This window comes from Lissotriton vulgaris, chromosome 12, assembly GCF_964263255.1.
Source record: "Lissotriton vulgaris chromosome 12, aLisVul1.2, whole genome shotgun sequence".
Taxonomy (NCBI): domain Eukaryota; kingdom Metazoa; phylum Chordata; class Amphibia; order Caudata; family Salamandridae; genus Lissotriton; species Lissotriton vulgaris.
In genome coordinates, this window is record NC_141700.1 from 440,450,785 (window position 1) to 440,475,903 (window position 25,119).

Below are 25,119 nucleotides of genomic sequence, written 5' to 3' on the forward strand. Positions count from 1 at the left end.
GTACTTACAGCAAATCATACACATTTCGGTTTCCATAAAACTAAAAATATTGTCCGAAGATACTTGACCCAGAAGTTGCTTTCGACAAATCGGGGGGCTCTTGTGGAGCCCAAATTTCAATGTATCCTGCAGTTGACGACAGTTCTCAAGGCCTATTAGAACCAAACTCATTTCCCTGTAACAGTAGCTCTCTAGTGAAGACTTGGATCTTGTTGACATAATCTTAAAATTGTAATATATACTGTGGAAAATCTCAGGATGCGTTTACGTAGTTAACTTTTAACCATCGTTAGGGATAACTATTTGAATTTTGACAAACTTAGTGGAATGGTGTGATAAATTGGTTTGTTGGTTGACGGGGTTGTTAACCTTTCTCAAACAACAGCCACAATCCTAGTGAGGGTAAACCACAGAAGTCACTAAATTAACCAGCGTTTAACCCTTTTTAGCATGCCACAAAAGAAGTCAGGCTTAACTTAGAGGCAATATGTACTTATTTATGCAGCACACAAACAGCAATAAAGTGGAAAAAAGCACAACAAAAATCCCACAGTAATTTAGAAAATAGATTAAAATGTATTAACCTATTTGACACTAAAACGATAAAAATCCAATTAGTAGAACTGAAGTTATGAGCTTTTAAAGCTTTTAGTGCAATCGACCGCTTAAAAGATCAAAGTGCCAACCGTGGACATCTATTTGTCCGAGACCGGGTAAACTCAAACGCTATGGCCGACAACAATGGAGCACAGTTCAGATACCTTACCTTCAGACTTAGAAGAAATTTCAAAGAAAAATGTCTGAAAAGGTAATGTTCAGCGAGGCAAGGCAGCCGGCAGTGTCCAAGGAGGTTGCATCATCATTGGGATCCCGCTAGGCGAAGTCGCCTTGAAGATTTCTTTATTTCGACTTGATCTCTTTATTAGTGTGAAAATCTGCACTGGGACAAAGCTGCAGGCTGTATCCGATGAGAGCTTTAGGAGGCCGGAGATCCTACCGGAGAGGAGCCACTGACAGGATATGAGACTGTGGAGAAGAATGCAATGCGAGGTACCGCAAAGCCAGGCTGGTCGGCGATGGACATTGGGAAGGTCAATTAGCAGGCAGGTACTAGTCTCCTTTCAGTTTTCAGAGCACTTTTTGGCAGAAAATATTTTAAGTCCCAATTTTGGGATTTTGGCTGGTTGGACACCCTAAGCACCACTTACAAGGGTCCAAGACTGGTGGACACCATTTGGACGGTCAGTACTCACTTCAGGCTAGATCAAGGAACCCTTTGAACATGGTCAGGCTTTACATGTATCCATAGCTCTGAACAGTAGGCTGGCAAATTAGCCGTTGGAGTAACTCAGATGGTCCTTGGTTCCAGAAGAAAAACAGGTCTCAAGCAGCAGGACAGTCTTCTGTGGGCTCAGGGCAGGCTTCAAGTAGCAGGACAGTGCTTTGGGAACAGCAAGGCAGTCCTCTGAACTACACAACAGGTCTTAAGCAGCAGGGCAGTCCTCTGCCAGTCCTCCACAGGTCTACAAGTGAACTGAAGAATGGGTCGGAGGTCCTATATTTATTTATACGTGGTGCCAGCTTTAAAGTGGAAGGAACATCTGGAGTTTCCAACCCCACAGATGGTTCTGGAATTTCCTGACTCCCTGCCCAGGCTCCGTGGTCACAAAAGGCTGTTGTGAGAGCCCTTTGTGTGTGTGCCGAGTTGGAGCACCTTTGAAATGTAAGTCAGGCTGCACACAGCTCCACCCCTCCCATCATGCCAAGACCTAGTCCCCCTTTGTATTACTGTCTGGGAGGACCACACAAAATGCCAACTACCCAAAGCCATGCGACTCAGGCCACAGGCATCAAACAGTTGGGACGAAAAAATAGAAACTTTATAAAAGATTCAAAAAATATTTTTTCAAAGGAAAGAATTACCCTAATTAACTATAGATTTTTTTTCTACAAACTTTATTGATTTTGTAATTTATTTGGCATATGTGGGTCTAGTAGTTTCATATTGCCAGTTGTCAATCGTATAATTGGATTACATCTATATCATTAACTTTGTATATATATTCAGTACTATTGCTATACATCAAATCTGGGTATACGTACTGTGTTATACATGAGTCCGGTGTGCTATCTTCTGTCTGTGATGCATATAAACTCCCCCCCCCCCTTCCTACCCTTATTTAGCACACAATCTTTTCTGTACACAAGACATAACCAGCCTTAGTATTGAGAGTAATGATTGGCAAAGTTTTACTAGATCTAAAATCAGCTTTTTGCGACATTGGATGGATTTGTCCGGAGATTGTCATTCAAGTGGTTTGCTCGTGGCTTTCTGGTTATGTTGCTATAACGTCAACTGGGTGCTCTGCTATTAAGAGATACATCTTAGCTGTCAGGATCTGTCTTAAGATGTTAGGAACAGGGTGAGCAGTGTTCAGGGGGTTAGTGGGTTAATGTATTTGTATATCTAACATTACGTCCTATTCCATTGATATTGGTGTTTTTCACATTCCTCTGTGTTACTCTCTACGTATTGCAGCACTCTCTGCCTTCCCACATCGAACTATGTCTTCCTGCCAATACAATAGATTTGGGGGAGAGGCTGATTTCCATTTTCTGGTTATTAATCATTTTGCAATGAGTAGAGCTAGATCCGCAAATTTCACTTGTAACTTTTGATTTTTGGGTCAACCGTTTAATTCCCGTATACAGCTTTCGGCTGTATTCCAGAGCATTCCCCCAGTCACTTCACTAATTGTGTCTGTGTCCAACACCTGTGGCCAAAAGGAAGAAAGGGTCGGACATACCCAAAACTTATGCATCAAACTCGGGTCTGGGGTTGGGCACCTTGGGCACTTTGCCAGCACCTCCGGGTATATTTTGTGAAATGTGTGGCGTTAAATAAGCTCTATGTAGCATAATGAATTGTATACATTTGAATTTGTTGTTGTTTGATACTTTTTGGGGAAAAGCCAATAGTGTTTCCCATTCCTTGTCTGGAAGTAGCTTTTATAGATCTCATTCCCATTTTACCTTTAATTGTGTAAGAGGTACAGCTGCGTGTGTACGGAATCCTCTGTATGATCATCTAATCAAATGTCTGCCATTGCCCATCTAGTGAAAGAACCTGTGTGGGAGGCTGTGTGCCAGTGGGAGACCAGTGCATCTTTTTTTTTTGGACCAGGTGCCGCAAACGTGAGGGGTAGGTGTTCCGCCGTGCCAGCGCCCACACTGAGGTTTACCCACCAGACAGTGCTGGCCTCACGGGAGCATGCTGCGAGGCCCGTGTTACTTTCCCTTAGGGTCGCCTAATTAGAGCAGGACCCTGTGGCCCTCTTTGCACCCGACCCTGAGAGGTTGTATTTGCTCTTTACTTTGTGCATGAGCACTCCACTGTTTCGTTTTGTTGTGTAGTACCTTGCTTTAGGTCCTGACGAATCGCCGTTTGGCGAGAAACATGTTGACCACACCAGGGGGTTGAGCTAGATGTCTGTACACCCCCTCAGCCTCTAACTCCCCTCCCACCCCTTTTAATTAGGGAATCAGCCACGTCAATAAAGTTTATTGTGGACTGACTACCCTTTTTAACATTCACTCACTTTGCACTGACTACACTCTACTTCATCCTCACTCACACTCACCATCGGCAAGGAACAAAAGAACCCCGCCAAAAGAGTACCCTAGGGTACTCCGTCGGACATTGCAGTGCCGGTCTGACGAGGGGCAGTGAGCCGATGATGATACTGGACATCCTTCAGTCAGGGTGTGTTTCACATCTAACGCTCTGGGTGTGTGAGGCTCTCTAGTTCCGACAAGGGAACCTTCCTAGTTCCTTGATTCTTCATATTAACTCTCTTCTCCACACTGTATCACGATCCCTGGGGAACTTTGTACTCCTCTGTGTGCTCTAGACCAGTGCATCTTGACATGTTTTGTAACATTTGCATGTATTAAAAAATAGGGAGTCTGGAAGTCCTTGTTCATGGACAAAGTCCTCGTGATTTAGTAGCACCCCATCACTAAATAATGCCCCTATTGTTGTCACTCCAGCCTGATCCAATAGGCATAAATGGTGCCTCGCTAGTGTTCCTGTAAGCAGGGGGGGGGGGGCCCAGAAGAAGGATGTTCAGGGCTTAGGGAGTGGTTCACTTTGTGTATTGTAGGGCTCTTCTCCAGTATGTGAGGGCTATTTTTAATTGTAGGGCCCTTCTCCAGTATGTGAGAGATATTTTTAATAACAATGTAGTCGACGCCGAAGTCTTAATCCGGGGTAGTAATAATGTGTGTAGTGTCCCCTGTGCTAAGTTACTCGGCGTGTATCCTATTTCATGTAGGTTGTGGCCAGCCAGCCAGTACGCCAGCCATTGTAATTGGCTCGCGAAACAGTATGCTCGGAAATCAGGTGCTCCCATGCCACCCTTATCAGTCTGTAACTGTAATTTCGAGAGTACCACCCTTCTACGGTCCGATACCCACATCAGCTCTGTCAGAAGCGTGTTTAGGGCTGTTTAGGGATCACTATTGGTAAATTAGTAAAATAATATAATACTCGCTGGAGCATAACCAGTTTGGAAATTGCTATGTGCCCGCTACCGATAGAGGAGGGAAGACCAGAAGGATACCTGGGAGCGTAGCAAGGATATTGCTTTTTGGAGATTGCCTTCTAGTAGATCCTGAGGTGTCCTATATACTTGGATGTCTAGGTATTTGAAAGTGGAGGGCATGGCCTGGAGCTTCAGGTCTCCAAATGCCACTGTTGCAAGCTGTGGATCATTTTTAAAAAAAGGAAGGCATATGATTTGGTGGCGTTTACAGCAAGTCCCGAGATTTGCTCAAAGTGTGTGAAAATGTTGGCTATTGGACGTAAATCCTCATGTAGGTTCTTGATGTATAAAACGATATTGTCTGCATATAGAGACAATGCGTTTGTTGCTGGGCCTACACGGATACCCCATTCTGCTGTCTCTTTTCGTAGTCTCAATGCCAGTGGTTCCAGCGCTGAGAAAGGGCATCCCTGCCTTGTACCTCTTAAGACTGGGTAGGACTGTGAAATATGTATGCCTGTACGAGCTCTCGCAGTTGGTAACGTTTATAGCAGTTTCATCCATTGTAGGTATACAGAGAGGATACCAAATTTACTAAGCGCTACTAGCATGTCCTCCCAGCTGAGGGTGTCAAATGCTTGCGAAGGTCCAGGGAAATCTTGCAGCTCCTCTGAGTTGGCATGGGTTGCGTCCCTCATGTGATATAGTCGTCGTATGTTTAAAGATGTTCTACGTCCTGGCACAAAACCGCCCTGGTCTGTGTGTACCAGTTGTATCAGTATTGAAAGTAGTCAGCGGGCAAGCACTCTGCTTAGTATTTTATATTCAGTATTTAATATATCTCATTCACTATTGATATGACATGCAAATATTTTTAATCATGTCAATAATCATATTATTTATGAAAATAGTTTGAAGATTTCAAGGTGCAAATCAACTTGCTACAGCAAAATATTATTCAACAAGTACCAAATTGGTTTGTACTCATTTTATGAATTTTTCACTTTAAATACATTTAGCATTGAACAAAATCACAAAACAACAATACCACGGTTATTTGCATGTGAAACTTTCACTCTTATCAGTTCAGTTCAGTTCATAAATCTTTATTCGAATTCCAATAATTCATAAAAGCACATACACACTTACCAATGTTATTATAAAAATCCATATAAAATATTTAAATCATTTAGACATCAGAAAGATTTTAAAAAATAAATTTAAACAGAGAAGAGTCAAGCATTATCTATCATTTTGCGTGCTCGGACAGCAATTCTCAGAAAAGTGCTGGTGCGACAAATTATTTCTTCGTTGTTCAAGGAAAGCAGCAGTTGATAAGATTTCCCCATGGAAATTGGTCTATATTTTTAAAAAAGGGGAATTAAAAGCCATTTTACATATTTTAAATAGTATTTACAAACAAAGAAAAAGTGCAAATCAGTTTGTGCGTTCACCCCGTCACAAGGACATCTTATATTGTCAAGGGTGGGCCGATAGCCCAAAGGGAAGTTCAACAAGAATCTTACAGTTCCTGCCCTCAATCGAAACAGGAGACTTCTTTCCCAGTTCATCATTGGCAGGGTAAGGTATAATAACAGGGGATGCCTGTATGATTCCCTTCCCATGTAAGTAAGAACTGTAGTTTTCTTAGATTCTTCCCTGAGCCTGTCTGTATTATAAAGTGCATAGAGTACTTTCTTCAGATCATTCTTGTGTATTGAATTAGTTTTGGTTGGGTCTGTGAAAATGCTACCTTTATCAATACTACACAGACTTTTATAGACCCCCAAAAGCCAGGGAATCTCCATTCCTCTTTCGCACTTAAGACAGTCGGATATAATTTCTTGAGTCAGGGTAGCTGATTTATTCCTCCAAACTGAGTGCCAAAATAGCGCAGGTCGGGCATTAATAAAATCAGATACAAAATATAGGTTTAATTCCTTATGGCAAATATATTGGGAGCTAGAAATCGGTGCTCCCAGCAGCTTTCTACAAAATCGATTTTCTTCCTGCTGGGTGCACCGATTCTTCTCCAAACCCCATACCTCTGCCCCACAGGTAGCTACAATTTAAAAATCCTTAAAATTGCTTCAATAGCACGTATTTATTTTGGTCGGGGGGGGGACTTAAAATAGAATTGATGGCCTTTGAGAATTTACTCGTGGAGTGGGCCAAATGGCCAGTCCACGAGCCATTCGCAGCAAAGACCATCCCCAAATATGGAAAGTTGTGGGTGGAAGTGAGTCTATCATTCCCTACCAGTATGGAATTAAGCTGACGTTTCCCTGGTCCGCATGATATAATAAATGACTTTTTAAAATTCACGCTAAGTCCAGCCCATCCATGTATTCTGCAAAACGTTTGACCAGAGTACACAGGGAATTTGGGGTGCGGCCCATTAGGACCGCATCGTCAGCGTACAGAAGTACAGACAGCAATTTTCCATTAATTATAGGAACATCTGGAGTTGACTGTTTCAGATGGTTACTCAGTCCATTGATATAAATAATAAAGAGCAGTGGTGCTAAAACGCACCCCTGTCTTACTCCCCTTCCTACCTTGATTGGGCCTGATAACTCCCCTCACATTCAGATCAGTGTGTAGGAATGCTACAAAGTGCACCAGTGAATGGTCCAAACCATAACTCAATAAAATAGACCAAAGTTTGGACCTGTTAGCTAAATCAAAAGCCGATGATAGGTCCATAAACGCTAAATAAATGGGGGAAGAGCGGGCGATGTTATATTTATTAATGACCAAGTTAAGGTTCAAACATTGTTCAACTGTGCCGACCCTACTTCTAAAACCCAGTTGGCACGGGGATAAAATGCCACTTTCCTCTGTCCAATCTAAAATCCTATTGTAAATGACACAGCCCAAAATCTTTAGGGTGTTATCGAGCAAAGAGATCGGTCTGTAACTGGCTCCGATCTGTCACCCTTTTTGAATAATGGGGCGATTACACTCGTCGCCCATGTGTCAGGCATGGATGCTTGGGGTAAGCTATTAAAAACATTCAAAAGGACTGGGTCCCATAATTCCGGTTTCCACTTTATAATGTCTATAGGCAGCCCATCAGGTCCTGGAGCCTTGTTACCAAGGCTCTGTGCGATCGCTTCTTCTACCTCCACCAGTGTTATCTGTAGATTGCCTAAGTGGCCCTGCACATAATGGTCTAAACAGTGTGATGGCGAGGCGTAGATTTTGGAAAAATGATTTTCCCATGAGCTACTAGTAATAGTACAGCTGACAGGTGTTAGCTGTTGGCCCATATTGCGCAAATCTCTTACTGCGGACCAGAATGAGTTGCCAATTTCCCCCCTGCTGACTCCGCGAGGGCTTCCCATCGTTCACTCAGATGGGTGCCCTTCCGCTAATTTATTGCAGTTTTATAAACTTTCCTAGCTGCACTAATATCTGCCCTGCATCTTGGTTTGGCCGTTAGGGCCTTACGCAGATTCCTATTGGCCTCGGAGCAGTTGTGGTCAAACCATCTTGGGTCTTTTGGGCCCTGACGAGGTGGTAAAAATAGGAGGGATCCAATCACCGAGCAGAGTTTAGTGAAGTCTTGAATTACACTGGGTCAAGGGGCTCTCGTTGATAGGCATGAATTAATTAAAGTCAAATGCCCATCTAGTAAGGTCTCAGTTATTGTTCCGCTGTCCACCCCCCTCCACTTTAATCTTAGTTTGTCTGTTGATGGGGTTATATCCCTCGCCCCTTGGGCAATAACATACACCGGGCGGAGGGGCTAATCTTAAAACCACTGTCAGTGGGTTGTGATCCCCGAAATCTGTTGCGAGGACCTCTTTGGCCAATAGACAATCAGCAAGGCAGGGAGAGACAAAAATAAAATCAATAGTTGAAACACTATCCCTTCTTCTGAATGTCGGTACCAGCTGGTTTATAGGGGGTGAGCCTAAGTCCATTACTTTGCTAAGGATGTGTTCATTGAGAAAATAATGTAATTCTAGCCCCCTCCATACAGCTGGGTCTACCTGTCGTGTGCCTGTGTCTCGAATGTCTGTTGGGAGCTCAGCATTAAAGTCCCCCCCCCCAAAAAAGATCCCCATGCCCTCACTTGAACCTTGGACTTTCTCTAATTTTGAAATGATTTTAAAAAGCTCAATGAAATTCCTATTTGGGACAGAATAGAAATCATTTTTATAAAAGTTTATTAGGTAGAAAGGAAGTCGTCGCTTGTATTCTATTACTTGGAAGTTGGGACTATTTGTGTGTATTATCATAAAGCTCCCTTCGGAAGCTATGCTAATCCCGATATATAAACCCCCTACTGCGCGGCCATAATTTGGCTTAGGTGCTACTAAAATAAAACAATGGAAGCCTTCTATGTGCAAATCGTGTGTGGCCCATGTTTCTTGGAACATTATTATGTCCCGGGAAAATATTATACGTAGCCAATCTATGTCAGCAAGTCTTGGCTCGAGTCCAGCAACATTCCAGCTCAAAATTCTAAGGTCAGAGTCGTTTTTACTTCTTTTTTTTTAGGGCAGGCCTTAACTATTATCCCACCACCGGTTATCAAGTTGTCGGTACTATCCTCTGCCTGCCCCTGATAATCAACGGGGATTATTGACTGCATATTACACAGTTCTGGGGCTTCCTGTTCCTTGCTAATAGCAATTGGATCAATGGGTGGTAAATCCCCCGGTGTATTATCATCTACCAACCTGTCTGACAGTCAGTCCTGTGCATCTAGGTTAGAAAAGGCCATGTCGAACCGGTTAAATGCTGGCACGTTAAACTCATACCTCCCCTGATTGTGTGAACTAGCTGGGGGTTCGCATCTATACGCAGGCAAAAGAGGAGGGTTCCTATAAAAGAAGCCCAATGGAAGGATGTGTATCCCTTCCCTGCCATATGCCTTGTCCCTGCTCTCTCTAGGATACTTTGTACTACTTCTGGAGACCCACAATTCAATATTATACAGTCACCTCTGCTAGTTTCGTTAGATCTCCCTATCCAGGGGACCCTTCTAGCCATTTTGAAATCCTGAAACAGGCAACTGCCCAGCCCCGACTTGATGTCCAATAAGTGGAGTGACCTGTTTCTTAGTGAACTCCAATGCTCCACTGTGTTAGGTGCTATTGGTGGTACATTGGAGAGGATGATAACATAGGGTGTACATTCAGTCGGAAGATTGAAGTGTCCCTTGCCATAAGTAGTTTGGGCAATGCTTGATCTGTCCTCATTCAAGCCCATGTTGTTCCCCCCACTTATTACTCCCCCTCTGTTAATATGATTACATGGTTTTAAATTTGTACCAATAATATTTGATGTAGGAACCTGTGTGCCTGTTCTGATAATATCATCATTTACTATTGGTGGCTGATTGAGAACATGTACCAAGGATGTACTAGACACCCCCGGGGCTGCTGAGATACCATTTGGTGGTTGACTAGACTGAGAGGCGAGTTTTTGCTCGATGATATTTAATCTTATATTAATGTCTGCAAGTTTATTTAACAATGGGTTTAGCAACGCCATAAATTTATCTTCTATCTTAGATAATAACCCATCTCCCCAATCAATTTGGGGCTGCTTGCAAGGACATTGACATACAGAAATACATGGGCTAGTGGGGCTAATAACAGTTACCTCATCAAAGGGGCCTGTCTTTCCTCGGGCAGAGCCTTTTGGTTTGGCCTGCTTTACTAGTTCGTTGGGTTGTGACAGGTAGACCTCTCGCCTTCCTTTTTCGTGTTGTGGGCAAGGCAATATTCCCCCCACCCTGTAGTTGTCGCGTTGATCGTGTTACAATTTGAGGTGAGGGTGCTGGGGACGACGAAGTGGCGGTAGTACCTACAGCTGGAGTGGGTAAATCTGCAGCTGCCGTCACAGGCTCAGAAGACCCCATAACAGGGTGGTCAATACTGACCGGGCTACATTCGGCTGACTTTGGTGGATTTAGAAGGGGTCTGTATGTAGGGATTTCCATAAAAACTCGCAGTGTCTCCATTGATAATCTTCTTTGCGTGAGCTCAATCTCATGGGTTAGGAGTGACTCTGCCCTAATAAGAAAAGCGTCAAGGGTACCCACAACCCCGTGACCTCCAATTCTTTTACGAGTGCTCATAATTCAACAGAAAATGCTAAACAAGGTGCAGAAGTGTCAAACAGCTTGCAGTGGATAATAGAAGCAAAAGTCACTGACCACGTTAGCGAGATGCAAAGGAGTCTGAGGATCCAATGAAAGAGGGGTGGCCCTGCCCTGCCTTTTCCTGGCTTTGACGCGCGTGGACGGGCCCGGGCACGTGTTCTTTTAAGCGCCTCCGGGGCTATGAGCGACCTGCAGCCCCCAACACAATGCCCCCAACAAGCAGGTAAGGGCCAGGCAAAGAGTGAAAGCGTCCCGCGCCGCGGGAGGCACTGCGTTCTTTTAAGCGCCGCCGGGTGCTTGGCTCTGACGTCTAGTGTGCATGTCCCCGGGCACACTGGGAATTGTAGTCCGCCGCGGTCCTTGCGGCGGGTCTGGTGAGACTGGCGGCGTCCTCACGGGGCTATGAGAGACCTGCAGCCCCAAACACAATGCCCTCAACAAGCAGGTAAGGGCCAGGCAAAGAGAGAAAGCGTCCCTCTTATCAAATATTAATAGCATTTTTCAAAACAATCTTGTCACATATTGATAGCATTTTTCAAAATCAATGCATTTCATGAGTGGAAATTCCCTGACCTATTCCTAATGGTATCGAGATGGCGTCGTTGCTTAATGTAAGACAGTTCACGAAAGGGTTCCCCTGCTCCTGTGCCGTATGGGGTCCTCAAACATATAATGGTTCAGTCTCTTAACGAAAGGGCATCGGACCACTCCCTGAGCTAAGCCAATGCGCTTCGATCTCGGCGGGGACAATTACTCTGCGAGATCTTCATTGAGGCTGGCACATTTTTAAATTCAAAATAAGTGAAGTATACCAGAGCCTCTCAACATGGGTCATGGTGTACCATTCGATGAGCCAATTGCCACATTCGAGTGACTTTGCTTTCATCTGCATGCTCGTATGTTTCTGCTTTTGACTCTCAGAACATTCCACCAGATGCATATCATAATCAAGAAGCGTAGCAAATAAGTGACAATTGGCTATGGCATATATCCACTCAGTCATAATTCTGACGGCTTGAATTACGTCTTATAAAAAAATCACATTTTTTTATACAGATTTCAGCATAACAGGTGTCGACCAAGAGTTTGTAGCAAAAAGTTTGCCTCTAAAGGAGTAAGTCCTGGGACAATCCATGACATTTGGAAGTGTGACAAGTAGATAGCCTCACAATGCCTTCATTGGACAGAAACTGCCTCTTGCCCAAAGCTACAAGCTTCAAAGAGATGTCTCAAGTCATTGGTCTTCTGTCCAGGGTAATGTAAGTCTTTTTAGGCACCAATAGTATGAAAAGAGTACTTTTGAGGAACAGAGGATATACAACAAACAGAGATAAATGAACAGCCTGGCATGAATGTCTCTAATCAACTACACAACAAAAACGAAAGAGTCATGTAATTACTAGGAAATGCTGTTTTGTCAATGGACACACGTGAAGATTATTATGCTACTTAATACGGTTTTAACAACAACAATCCCAAATCAATTTTCCAGGCACTCAAAAGGACAACAGTGCCTGGACAAATGGGGGCTAGACCCACTAACAGCCCCTGTTGGGAATTACAGTAATTTAATCAATGCAGTGCCACAGTCAGCCTACTTGATAAAGCAAGCTCTCAAAAATCCTTTGTCTCAGGAATCAGACAACAGCCACAGCAGGCAGCCACAGACACATTGTTGTAAGGAAGAGAGTGATGGGAAAAAGGAGCACTCGGCTCCGTCAGAGACCTGAGGGCAGTACTGTGGCCATTAGCTCTGTGACAGAATTGTCATTGCTTTTTGCAAAGTATTTACACACAGAGCCTATGACATATGGCCTATCGCTGGGCCGCTTAATAAAAGCCGTGTGGCCACAGGCTGTATTCAAACTTACGTGTAATTGGGAAAGTGAGTGCGTTTCTTGTCTGTGTGACTGTGACAGAGAGAGCGTGTGTGTGTGTGTGTGTGTCTGTACATCTGTGTGCATGTGTGACTAGTCTGGTGCCTCACCTCCAGGCATACATGTGTCATTTCCAACATTATCGGGCCCTTCCCTGTCAAAAGACGGTATTTTTGCAGACTGTAGGCATTTATGGTCTGATGAGGCTGAACACTGGCATGATATGGGCCGTGGAATAAAAGAGGCCGCGTCGTAATGACTTTTAACAGCATTTTGTGGTCATTTTCACCATATTGTGGGCATCTCAAGCATGATAGGCTGTGACGCTGGCATAACAGTGCCGATCTTGGACTGTCGCCATCATAAGTAAAATAGAGGTGGAAATCTCAGATATATGACAGACATTATTAGTATCTGATGATAGATTGACATTGCCACATTGAACAGCATATTCTGATCGTTTTAGACAGGAAAGCACACAACACAGCCATGAAGAAGGCAGTTTGACCCAAAGAGTAGAGAAAAGGCTGAAACAGGTTGGCTAAATACATGGAAAAGAAACGCAAATGAAAAGGGAATAGATTATACAGTGTTTATCATCCATTATCCATATTTCCTCTTTTAATCATACCCAAGTTACCCCACTAATAAAGGAAGAATTCCAGGGGATTACTTAGCCATTTTTATGTCTGGATCCTCATCTTTATCCAGTACTATTTTATTACAGCTGAGTCCATTGTGGTGGTACTATTCCTACCATGGTGTGACAAGTTCACATATGATGAAGTATGCCACAACTTAAGTATTGTAAGGTGATCGATCCAAATATCTTGGATACCTACAAACTTTTGGAAAGGGCTTAAGAGTAGTAGCGGCTATTCCATTTCCCTAGCATTTATGGTTGCATATATTTTGTAAAGGATATTGTGCTATGTTAATACCTCTATCTCTTGACTGGTGTATTGGTGGTCAACTTTAAATATTCCCACGCTCTTCTTTCTAAATAGATTCTCAACCACAATGAATGACTGACAATCTCTTTGGACGGGAAACGATGGAAAAAATAGGTCAAATGTAGAAATAAAGAAAGCTTTAACGCATAATATATGTAAAAAAAAAGAGAAATTGAATGCATAAATTGTCTAAACTGCTGTGGTATGTATTCCAATTTTTATAGATGTGCTAAAAAAATATGCACCACTTTGATACCATTTGCTCCATATTTTATGGGAAAGGTGATTCCCCAACAGTCAGGCATTGTTGGCATGCTCTGAAAGCGCTGGATTAGTTTATACGTGGGCCTTTATCTAAATATCCTAAGAATGTGGAGTTACATGTATCACATGGTTTGTATTAATGATTACAATTTTGTTTTTATATCACCCTTAAAGTTCACTAAAGCCTTAGCTTTATTGCACACTCACATATCTTTTAAATGTACTGCCATTTTGTTATCGGTGTTGTACACTGCACATTACATCCATCCTAGTAAGCATAATCCTGTACTGAAACTGGCAAAATGAAGCGAGGATTGCAGAAATTGGTAGAGTCAGCCTTTTAGTCAAGAAAACTGTTGCGTCAACCGAAGGTCTTTTTGCATTCTTCCTATAATAAAAGCTTGCACCTACTCATTAGCTCCTAACAGCAGATTTTGCCCATTATGGGTTTCTGCTTCCATTCACTGGCATTGAGAATAAGTGATGTTGTACAGCGGCGCAACTGCTGAGCAGCATGAAAAAGTTTGAAAAAAAGTCCCTATTATGCCACCAGCGATTGCTATCACTTTTTTTCCAGTAGGACGGAAGGGAGCAAGCAGCAAGAATGGAGGGGAGGGGGGGCAAGGGACAAACATCAAGAACGTGGAAAGTGGTCGGAGGAAGGGGTCAAGCAGCAAGAATGCAGGCTAGGGAGGGAGGTCACAAGAAGCAAGAACGCCAAAGGGGTGGGAGGGAGTACAAAAGCAGCAAGCCTATCCATTTGTGCATGTGATCAGACAGTGACAGGAGAGGCTACACTTTGTGACATGCACCGAACCCCCACCTCTACAGCAATTGCCTATCTCCAAGAAATACATGCATAACTGTTCACATGGCCAGTGCTTTTAGAGTTTTTCCGAGATTATGTAAAATTTATGGACAGTCATGTTGACACTTGCATGCGTTAATTTAGATCAAATAAATCACTTTAAGAAGGCTTTGCGGCGAATACTTCAAAATGACTGCTGCATTCGCAAACCGTACTCTGCCATAAGGTGTTCTTTAGCTCGGACTCACTTCAGGAACACTTATTTTAGCCAAGTGAGTAAGGGGAGCCATGCATGGTGTAGGACATTGGGTTACAGGCAGAGGTGTGTGAAACCCTACTCAAGCAGCCACCACAATTCATGTCAGGGTGAAGTCACAAGCGACACCAAATTAATCTGTGCTTAACCCTCTGGTAGCTTGGCACAGAGCAGTCAGTCTTAACTTAGAGGCAATGTGTAAAGTATTTATGTAGCACTTCAAACAGTAATAAAGTGAAAACAAAAAACAGCAGAAAAATCCCATCCCCAATTTAGAAATAGAGTAGAATTTATTACATTATTTGAGACAAAAACTACACAAATCCAATCAGTAGAATCAGAGCTGAGCAAATGCAAAGATTTAAGTTAAAATAGAGTTTAAAAGCACAATGCGCCAATTATGGTTAGCTGATTGACCCTGACTGGGACAAGGTGACAGGTTCAGGCCGACCATGATGGAGCGCAGGCCGTATATAGGAACCAAGTTAGGCCAGCTGAACAAATCCTGGTTGTCGAGAGTTGCGAGGTCGGGCGTTAAGGATGTGTTGTGCAGCGGCAGTTCAGAGAAGCTGCAGCCTGTGATGAGAGGTCCTGCATCTGAGATGGGTTGTGCAGCGGTAGTTTAGATGTAGCTGTCGACAAGGATTGCGACTTGAAGTCCTGCCTCAGGGATGCATCGCGCAGCGGCGGTTCCGAAAAAGCTGTGGGTTGCGATGCAAGATCCTGCGTCAGAGATGCTTCATGTAGCGGTGGTTGCGATGCAGAGCTGTAAGGAGATACGTTACGCTGCGACAGTTCTGATGCAGAGCAGTGAGGAGATGTGTTGATTCTGCCCAAGAGACCACAGCTGACACCACTAGGGGGGCAAGACTCACAGCAGACAAAATCCAGGTGCTGGGTTCAAGGTGGTTGGAGCCTTTTCTGTACCCGGAGCTCTGATCAGGAGGTCAGCCAACTAGCCCTTGGAGTCACTCTGATGGTCTGGGTTCAGGATGCCGATCCAGTCCTTTTCACTCATGCAAGAGGGCAAAAAAGAGTATTGGTCCTTCTTGCAGCAGAGCAGCAGAACAGTCCTTTTGAGCCTTTCACCGGTGCAAAGGTGTACGGTAAAGATGGGTCTGAGAGTACAATATTTATACTTGGTTCCAGTTGTGATGTACGAGAAAGTTCAGGAAGTTTCCATTCCAGAGGTGTTTGAAAATTCCTGACCTGGCACCAGCTTGTCGTGGGGGGTGGGGGGGGGGGGATTGGGGCAAAGGACCAGTGTGAAACCCTTTGTGAGTGTGCTGAGTCAGAGGCTTTGTAATGTTCAAGTGTGGTAGGTGACAGCTCCTCCCTCCTGTCAACACCTATTCCCCTTTGTCTTACCACTTGGGAGCAATAGACAAAGACCAACTACACCTAGTCATGTGACCCAGGATCAGGCTGCAGGCACTACACGGTTAGGACAAGACAATGTCAACTTTCTAAAAGTGGCATTTTCAGAGTTGTGATTAAATATCCAACTTTACCATTAAAGAGGGTTTTTAATTATTACAATTCTTTAGACACCAAACTCAAGCTGTCAATGTGGTCCCACTTGAAAGTTACAGCTTATTAAATGTAGCTCCACTGGTATCCTATGGGAGAGGTTGGCCTTGCAGTACTGAAAAATGAAAGTAAGAGTTTTTCACTGCCAGGACATGTAAAACTTAAATGTACATGTCCAACTTTTTTACTACACTCCACCCTGCCCTGTGGACTGTTTAGGCCAGGGCCTAATATAGTAGTGACTTATATGTAGTAAAAAGGAAGGTTTGTGCAAGGCAAAAGTTTAATCTTGCAAAGTTGAAATGGCAGTTTAAAACTGCACACACAGGCTGCAAAGGCAAGTGCTACTTAAGCGGGTCGCAGAACCAGTGCTGCAGGCTCACTAGTAGCATTTATTTGACAGGTGCTGGGCACAAGTACTGCCACCTCACTAGGGACTTACAAGTAAATTAAATATGCCAATTGGATGGAAGTCAATTCTACCATGTTTTAAGGAGAGACCATAAGAACTTTAGCACTGGTTAGCAGTGGTAAACAGTGCAGAGTTCTAAAACCCAACAAACACAGGTTCAGAAAACAGGAGGGTGAAGTCAAAGTGTTTGGGGATGACCCTGCAGAAAGGGTAAGTCCAGCAAGGAAGATATGGTACATATGGTACCAAAAAGTACGGTAATGGTATTGATTGCCACACACAGAATAGTTTCCAACTAAAGGTACTCCACTCCCAAGGCCAACCGTCCCATAGAATGCGGCAAAATTAAATGCAATACAGAAATAAGGGAGAAGCACTTTTGGTGGGAGTCAAAAAATACCAAACATAAGAACAGAGTATCTCTCCATAAATTCTAATTCAGAGTTATACGTCATCTTATTTAATTTCATGTAGATGTCAAGAAACAGGTATGGTTGAAATATTAATTATTTATTTCTTGCTTGAAAATAACAAGAACATGGACACAGCCAACGCTTTTGACCCATAACACCGGGACTTCTTCAGGGCTGTTAAAAAACATATATGACACAGCTTAAGCAACATATGAAACATTGATCAGTGCAAACTATAAACAACAAATGCACAATAAAGGAACATACAAAGGAACCAATTAAAAAATATATAACCTTATTGACACAAAGCATAATTAGGAACAGTTTTGTCAGTAATTTGGGCAAACCCACATTTGAAACAGTAAGCCAACATTCAGCACCCCAATTTCTAAAGTCTTCAAATAAATTGTTTAAATATAGTTTTCAGCTGCATGTTCCAAGTCCTTAAACATACCATTGTTTCTAAAAACAATCCTATTAGCACACATTCATAATTATAGTTTCATCTGAGATATATTGAATGTTGTCACTCTGAGCCACCCTGTATTCCACAAATAGATCTCTAACAGAACAGATACAACAAAATCCACATGAAGGGGTCCAAAAAAACATATCTCAGTTTCGAAGATGTAAATGAGCTTTCAGTAATAATATGTTCAATATTAAAGAGAAAGAAGAAAGAGGTTTGAACTCATTTAAATCCACATACATTATATAGGTGCAACGTTCACAAAAGTTCAATTTTGGAGAAAAACAGAAATTAAAAAAAGATTTGCTTACCTTCATTTGTAATCAATAGATCATAACAAGTCATGTTAAAATGTTATTACTGTAATTCCAGCATGCCCAAAAAGTGGAAAACAAATTCCTTCAAAAAAATATTAAGTTAACATTAACATACCTACTCGGCTCAGTGCTTCTCAATTAAGCAAAATATATTAGACAAGAGGGTCCAACCCTGGTACACTCAACAGTGCTACTACCTGTGAGTGAAGAGTAAATATTTTATTCGATAGCCACATCACCAGAGCTCCAAATGTACCTCTTACCAAACTCCCATGTGAATAAACATATTAAGTACCAACTACTATATAACTTCCCCCTTACGAAAAAACCCGATGGGCATTATTATCAAAAAGCACATGCAACAAGTCTCTTTAAAATCCTTAAATAACACACAAAATAAATTTCTTTTTGCAACAACGTATACCATAATATGTATGTTAAGACCATATTTTTTAAGGTATTGAAAGAATTTGAAGTAAGAGCAAGAGTCCCTGAAGAAATACAAAGAAAACACACTTGAACCAATGTGCTCGCTCAACTATTACATCAAGACACTGTGCATCATTGCAATCAATGTTCACCCGACTACACATTACCATACTCATGAAAGCGTGCACACTGTTGTGAAAGTCTTCTCATATTTCACAACAATTGTATCAGACCATGGTCAAGAGCAAACATAGCCTCCTAATCCTAACATTATAAGGAGCCTGGCGGTCATCAAGCAATATTCATTCATACCCCGTCACATACCGAAGTTCAATCCAGCCCATCCTAACATCACTGTTCGTGTACAGCATAAGCAACAAAGTTGTGTTCATATTCAGTAACATATTTACCTCAGATCAAGTCATATGAGGAAAATCAACCTATTAGATTTCAGTGCAAACACCATTCACCCCAAATGCAGGGTAAGACAACCATGAGAGCCGGCATGCAATAATAAAGGTCCCCAATGTTTCACAACACTTAGATCCGACAGTAATCAAAGCACGCGTAATCTCCCAACCCAGACATTGTACAAAGCCTGGCGGTCATCAAACAATACTAACTTGTACCCTGTCACTTACCAAAGTTAGGTCAAGTCTGACCTTACATCACTCTTAGTGTACTTTGCAAAAAGAAAAAACGTTTTCAAATTTGGCAACATTTTAAATACTCATATCAAGGCAATTGCGTCAGCCATTGTAGAATGGTAACTTTGTCGAAGTTCCTATTAGGTTGTGCTACATGATGTCACACACTGTCTTAGGGAATATACCAAAAACAGTCTCTAATATAATATTTTAGCTGACAAGTCAACTGGAACTTCTTTCCTCCTTCATCGATAATGAAAAATATATAACCAGCACAAAAAGAACATACAATCACTGTAGCAGATGCACAGTTCACAAGTTCAAACAAGTTCCATTTCGTTCCTTGCAAACGGCAGCCATCTTGTAATGGTAACAGTTTGAATCAAAACAGCTTTCAAACATGTAGCGTTCAATTCATTTGCATAATACAAATACTACTACATAATTTTTATTAAATATATCAGTAGCCTAAGCATAATAGGCACTGTATTGATTAGAATAATATCATAAAATGGTCATGCTGCATATATCTGTCAACTCCCTAATAAGGGTGCCTTTAAAGGAGATTCACTTCTTAATTTATTATTTTTAGGGAGACACAAAAGCAGAAAACAGAAACAATCTTGAAATCCTAACCATATGTATGAGCAATCAACAAACATAATCCAATCCACATAGTGAGATACCAAAAAAGTGTAAGCAAGAGATCACAGTCCTGTTATTGCTCCATAGTATTGATTTCTTCACCTCAACATGGAATGGAATCAGGGCATACAGAAATGACAATAAATGCCAACCTGTCCTCAAAACTTGTAACGGTAATTTATTCCATCACGAAACAGGCAGATCACTCAGATTGATTCACAGCTCATTACAGAAAGTGATGAAATGTATGCTCTTTATTGAGGCCAGATTCAATAGTTAGCAAACAATAAATCCATTTTGACTCACTCTGCCTGAGTAAATGTTCCCTATCACCACCATGTTAATCTATTTTCACTGAATCTATTCCATTAAATTTAGAGGACATTTTGCATTTCTGTTCCATTCATAAGAAGACAGTGAGTAGTACATATCTCTATTTCGGCTGGTCCTAATATGCTCCTCTATTCGAAATCTAAGTTCTCTGGTGGTACTACCTACATACACCTTACCAAAACTACACACAATGGCATAGATAACAAATGTCATCAGGCAGTTGATAAAGGCAGTCATTCTGCGATTAGCACTGGTGTTAAATTTAAAAGTGTGTGTCTTGTTCATGCCGAATGGACCCATGGTACATTTAGTATATGTATAGAAACCACATGGTTGAGGTAACCAGCCCATATATCTCATATTCCTACACATAGATCTGTAACTGAGACTAATATTCTATTTATTATTGCATTCCCTTCTGTATGTCACAGTTTCTAAACCTGGTGCACCGGATAATAATCCCCAATATCTGTTCAATATCGGATGACTAGAGGTATTATATGTGGTGATGAAAGCCAGGTGGCTTTTTTTCTAATTCTTTATCTTCTTATTTCTAAGAAGATCTTCTCTCTTAAAGTTGCTCACTCTTTCTTTTGTGTATCTAATAGGAGCTTGGAATAGTATATTCTTTGTGCCAGCTATTCATAAGATCTAGATTAGACATGCATTCTACCTCCTCACTGCAATTTATTTTAACAAGTAGCATCTAGCAAAATTGAATAGATTTAATAGTGTTGGATGGATGCACACTTGTTGCTAATAGTGTGCTATTGAAGGCATTGGGTTTCTGATATAATGTGCTTTGAATTTTGCTGCCAGAAATGTAAAAGGTCACATCTAAAAAAGCAGTTCCTCTTTTCTGACAATTCATAGTAAACTTGACAATCAAACTATTGTTATTGAGGTATTCAAAAATGTCTTCTATTCGTAGCAGATATACTGTCTAGACTACAATATCGTCAATATATCACGCCCAAAAAGTGGATAAACTCAGTCCACTTGGATGCCGCTGGAGACCAGGCATGTATCCTCTCAAATCAGCCCATAGAGAGGTTGGCATGAGAGGGTGCAAACCTTGAACCCTTAGCAGTACCCTGCAGCTGCTGGAACCACTGTCCATTATAAAGAAATTACTACTCAAAATCAGGTCAGCCATCTCTGGCAGCATCTGGGAGTGCTCATATAGATTTGCGCATCTTGTTGAGAGAAAATGGTCTAGAGCCCTAAAACCATAATCTTAACGAAAGAGGAAATTATGGATTATTATGATTTGGACGACATGATAAGAATATCTACTTTCTGCAACACTAAATCCAATAACCTTAAAAAGATACGTTTTTGGCATTACAAAGTCTCAAGTGTAACGAGTTGATAATCATCAGTGAAGCAGATAAAGGGAGTAGTGTTGTTGTTGTTAAGAATAGCTCCCAATACCATTAAGAAGCGAAGGAACAACTTGATATTAAAGAGTGTTATAAGGCTTTAGGATTGAATCCTATTTTGTGTATCATGTCCATTATTAACAAAAAATTGGGATACTGGCAGGAAACATGTTTATTGACAGATTTGGAATACATGTAATTTCTTTTATTTAAATATTTTTATTGATGCTTTTTTAGAATTTCCGTGCATACATCCTCAGGAAGGGAATGCCGGGGAGGAAAGAACACACAGTAAAAGAGGATTATAATCAATAATCTTCAGGGATATACATCCATAACGACAACGGAACAATTAGTAGTTATTAAATAATACATGAAAAAATAACAGATATACATAATTCATGTATTTAGGATATCTGAAGTGCTAATGCACATGAGTTTAGCGCCTAGGGATTATGTTCAACAGGACCTTTGCCTGTAAGCCAAATCCCAAAAATCTTAAAGTGCTAGCATTTACCTAACTTCTAAAGTGCTTAAGAGGCCACGCAGCAAGTAGTAAATCATATTCAACAGTTCATTGAAATGATTTCCGTGCCTGCAACCCAAACAGAGACATTAGATACAATAAAGAAAATATGTGCATAGTTTATAGCTGGATAGACATAAAACTACAATACAAATAAATTCTATGCAAAAACGTGCAATACCCATATTATCAACAACCAATAACAGGACTTTACAAAGTCTCAAAGTACTATAAAAATGCAGTAGATTAAAATGTAAAGTGCTTTAAGTGTGCAGCTATCAGATTGCCTAAGCCTTTCAGCCAAATTATAAATTGACTCCATCAGCTATTAGACAGACCACCAGCCTGCTGACAGGACTTTCTCAAACCAGAAAGAGGCCCCCAGAGGTTCTTCCCCTTCTGCCTGGCTTTCCTTCCTTTATGCTCATACAGCACAGACTTCAAGTTAAACATTGAAAGGAAACGTCCTTGTTGGAAGGAAGGGGGGGCTGAAGGTCGAGCTACGCTGAGGCAATGCAAAAATTACATATTGCAATAGCAATGAAAAGTAAATAATACCCTCTTAGAGTAACCTGAACCCCCAATAGTATTATTTGAGGATTCAAAACCAAATGAATTTAGGACAACACCTAAAAATGTGTAGATCTCTGAATAGGTGAGTCTAGCCATGGGCATATACAAAACATGTGGATCAAATCTGCTTCAAGGGCTTAACAGTGTGGACAACATATCCCCTCTGAACACCCCCCCCCCCTCCCCAGCCCATTTAGCACTCTTCGCTAAATGGGGGGGTACATTCTAAAGAACAGTCTGCACAGGACCTCACCTTAGTATGTACTAGGTGAGTTGAAGGTATTGAGATTTTAGAAACAAAACCTGTTGCACACTTAAGTAAAGTTTCAAGCAATAAACAGATGTCTCAATGGACATAAAGTTCATATGGTATGGGCGAAGGATTAGACCACCAGTGTTTCGGATCTTCTTTTATTGATCCTAGAAAGCCAGCCGACACGTGTTTCGTCGCAAGAAAACACACTTTTCCGCGACTCCTCAGGGCTGGGGAGGATACAAAATAATGGATGGAGTACATGGTAGATTTGACAATGTAAGACGAGTGTGACTGTTTATGGTGAAAAGTGAGGGTGAGTGACTGGTGAACATGGTAAACATAAACATATTGGTGGATGCACAAAACACCACCCTGGTACCGGTGATAAAATCCTGATAAGTGCAGGAGGGAAACATTGTGGGTCGACAGTGATCATATAAGTGAGGTGTCACAACTAGTACATTTTACATACTGAGAATGAACAAATTAACGTGTCGCAAAACAGGAGAGGGGAGTGGCAGTAGGTAAATCTAAGATTAGAGTTGTGGCATAGATATAGCAGGAAGATAGTGAAACTAGCGGGAGGGTAGTGGCGATAGCTAGATTTTAGAATAGAGTGGAAGGATAGATGTAGAAGGAAGAGAGTAAAACTAGCTTGTGGACCAGGGTCTAAGGGTTCAGAGGGGAAGTGCGCATCCTACCTGTAGGTCAAAGGTTTAAAACCACAGGTCTGTAATGTCATAGAGGAGAAAGGGGAAAAAGAGACAAGGAAAGGGATATAAGGTAAAGTTCTACTGGTGATATTTACAATAATCACATCTATTGTGAGTAAGTACCAAGCGGGCGTATTAAATCCCGCGTGGGGATGGAAAATAATTGAGGGGGGGAAAAAGAAGGGGAAATCTCACTGCGGTGCCGGTGATAATTCCGACCCGGCTCCGCTCGAGACCGGGTTTACAGTATCAGTCGGATTAGGATTTGTAGTTCCAATTATGGTCTTCTCCAACTGGTATGTGGAGATTCTGTGGAACAAAAGTGATCATTAAGATCGTATGAGCGTAGAGATTAAGTAGACAGTTCTAAATTTAGGAACCCCATAGGGCTGAAGATAGAATGTTATGTGACTCACCTTAGTCAATAGTACCGCTGTGTACTATGACTCCTCAGGGATGGAGAACCCGGGAGAATATCAAAATCCTCGTGTTTAGGGTGAAGGTAGTGTGGAGATTTTTGTAGCAGAGAAGAAGAATCCCGGAGGACGTCATCGTGGTGTCCCAAAGAAAGTCCACGTAGTGATGAATGTAGGGGAAAAGGTGGAGAGACAAAAGGGCCGAAATATAAATCATGCAGCCTTCAAGTTGTTTTAACTAGAGAAAAGTGGAAATATTGCTATTTACCACGGTGTACCTAACATGAAAATATGTACTAGCCAGAAAGGAACAACAATCACTTTCTTGCCTTAACCTTGTATTTAGGTATTAGGAATCTATATATTGGTGAGTGCTATTAATGTTCACTCGATCCTGATAATATCATTGGTTGATGGTCAGGATGTACATAAGAATATTACTAAGTAATTGGTTATTAAGATTCAGAAGATCCCCATAGAAACCCCGTCCTTTTAAATCGAGTTAGTTGGGTTTGTGTTCAAAAACTGGTTTTCTGTATGTGTTCCCGATATATCAACTGTATTGAGAATAGTAGCCGACAGAAATGTTTTTATTAACTTGTCGGCATTCGCGGTCGGGTTCGTGCAATTACATATCAACAGGGGAGAAAAGTGTCCTCCTCGTGGTGCAGGAACACTGAGCATTAGGGTTTCAGTGTTGCGTCTATTTTTATGTTGCTAACGATGGCATGCGTGTTTACACGCTCAATGTAAATGCCATGTGGGTACATACTGCTGCCCTCGACTCTAAAACACCCCTCTAGTACTGGCGAGGTTGCTAGTGCTTAGTAACGGGATTCCGTCGTTGAAAAGTCTAATTAAAATTTTAAGAGAGAGGGGGGGGGGGGCGGGGGGGGGGGGGGGAAATTCGCAAGGACGAAAAACTTACCCGTAGTGCGGGGAGTCATACGGCGGTAGTATCGCTCAGATTCGCGTTTTGGTTCCGGGTGCGGTCACGTGTTTCCAGCACCCGGAAGTAGATTAAATACTGCCTTCCTACGACCCGGATTTAAGAGTCTAGGATGCTAACCTGTAATTTGCGAAGTACAAAGCCTGTAGTTTTGAGGGACAGGGTGATGCGATGAAAGTATGGTGGGTGGAAATAAGAGTAAGAAAGTCGAGGAGAATTTTCAGATTTAGAGAAATGAGAAGATGTCTTAATTCATGCACAATATTGGAGATAATCAACTGATATG

General features: G+C 41.8%; 1 protein-coding gene across 1 annotated transcript in view; it reads right to left on the reverse strand.

Annotated features, from left to right (window-relative positions):
• The window catches only part of LOC147674138 (inactive hydroxysteroid dehydrogenase-like protein 1), a 133,691-nt gene that overhangs the window by 72,489 nt on the left and 36,083 nt on the right, over positions 1 to 25,119 (reverse strand). The window lies entirely within an intron of this gene.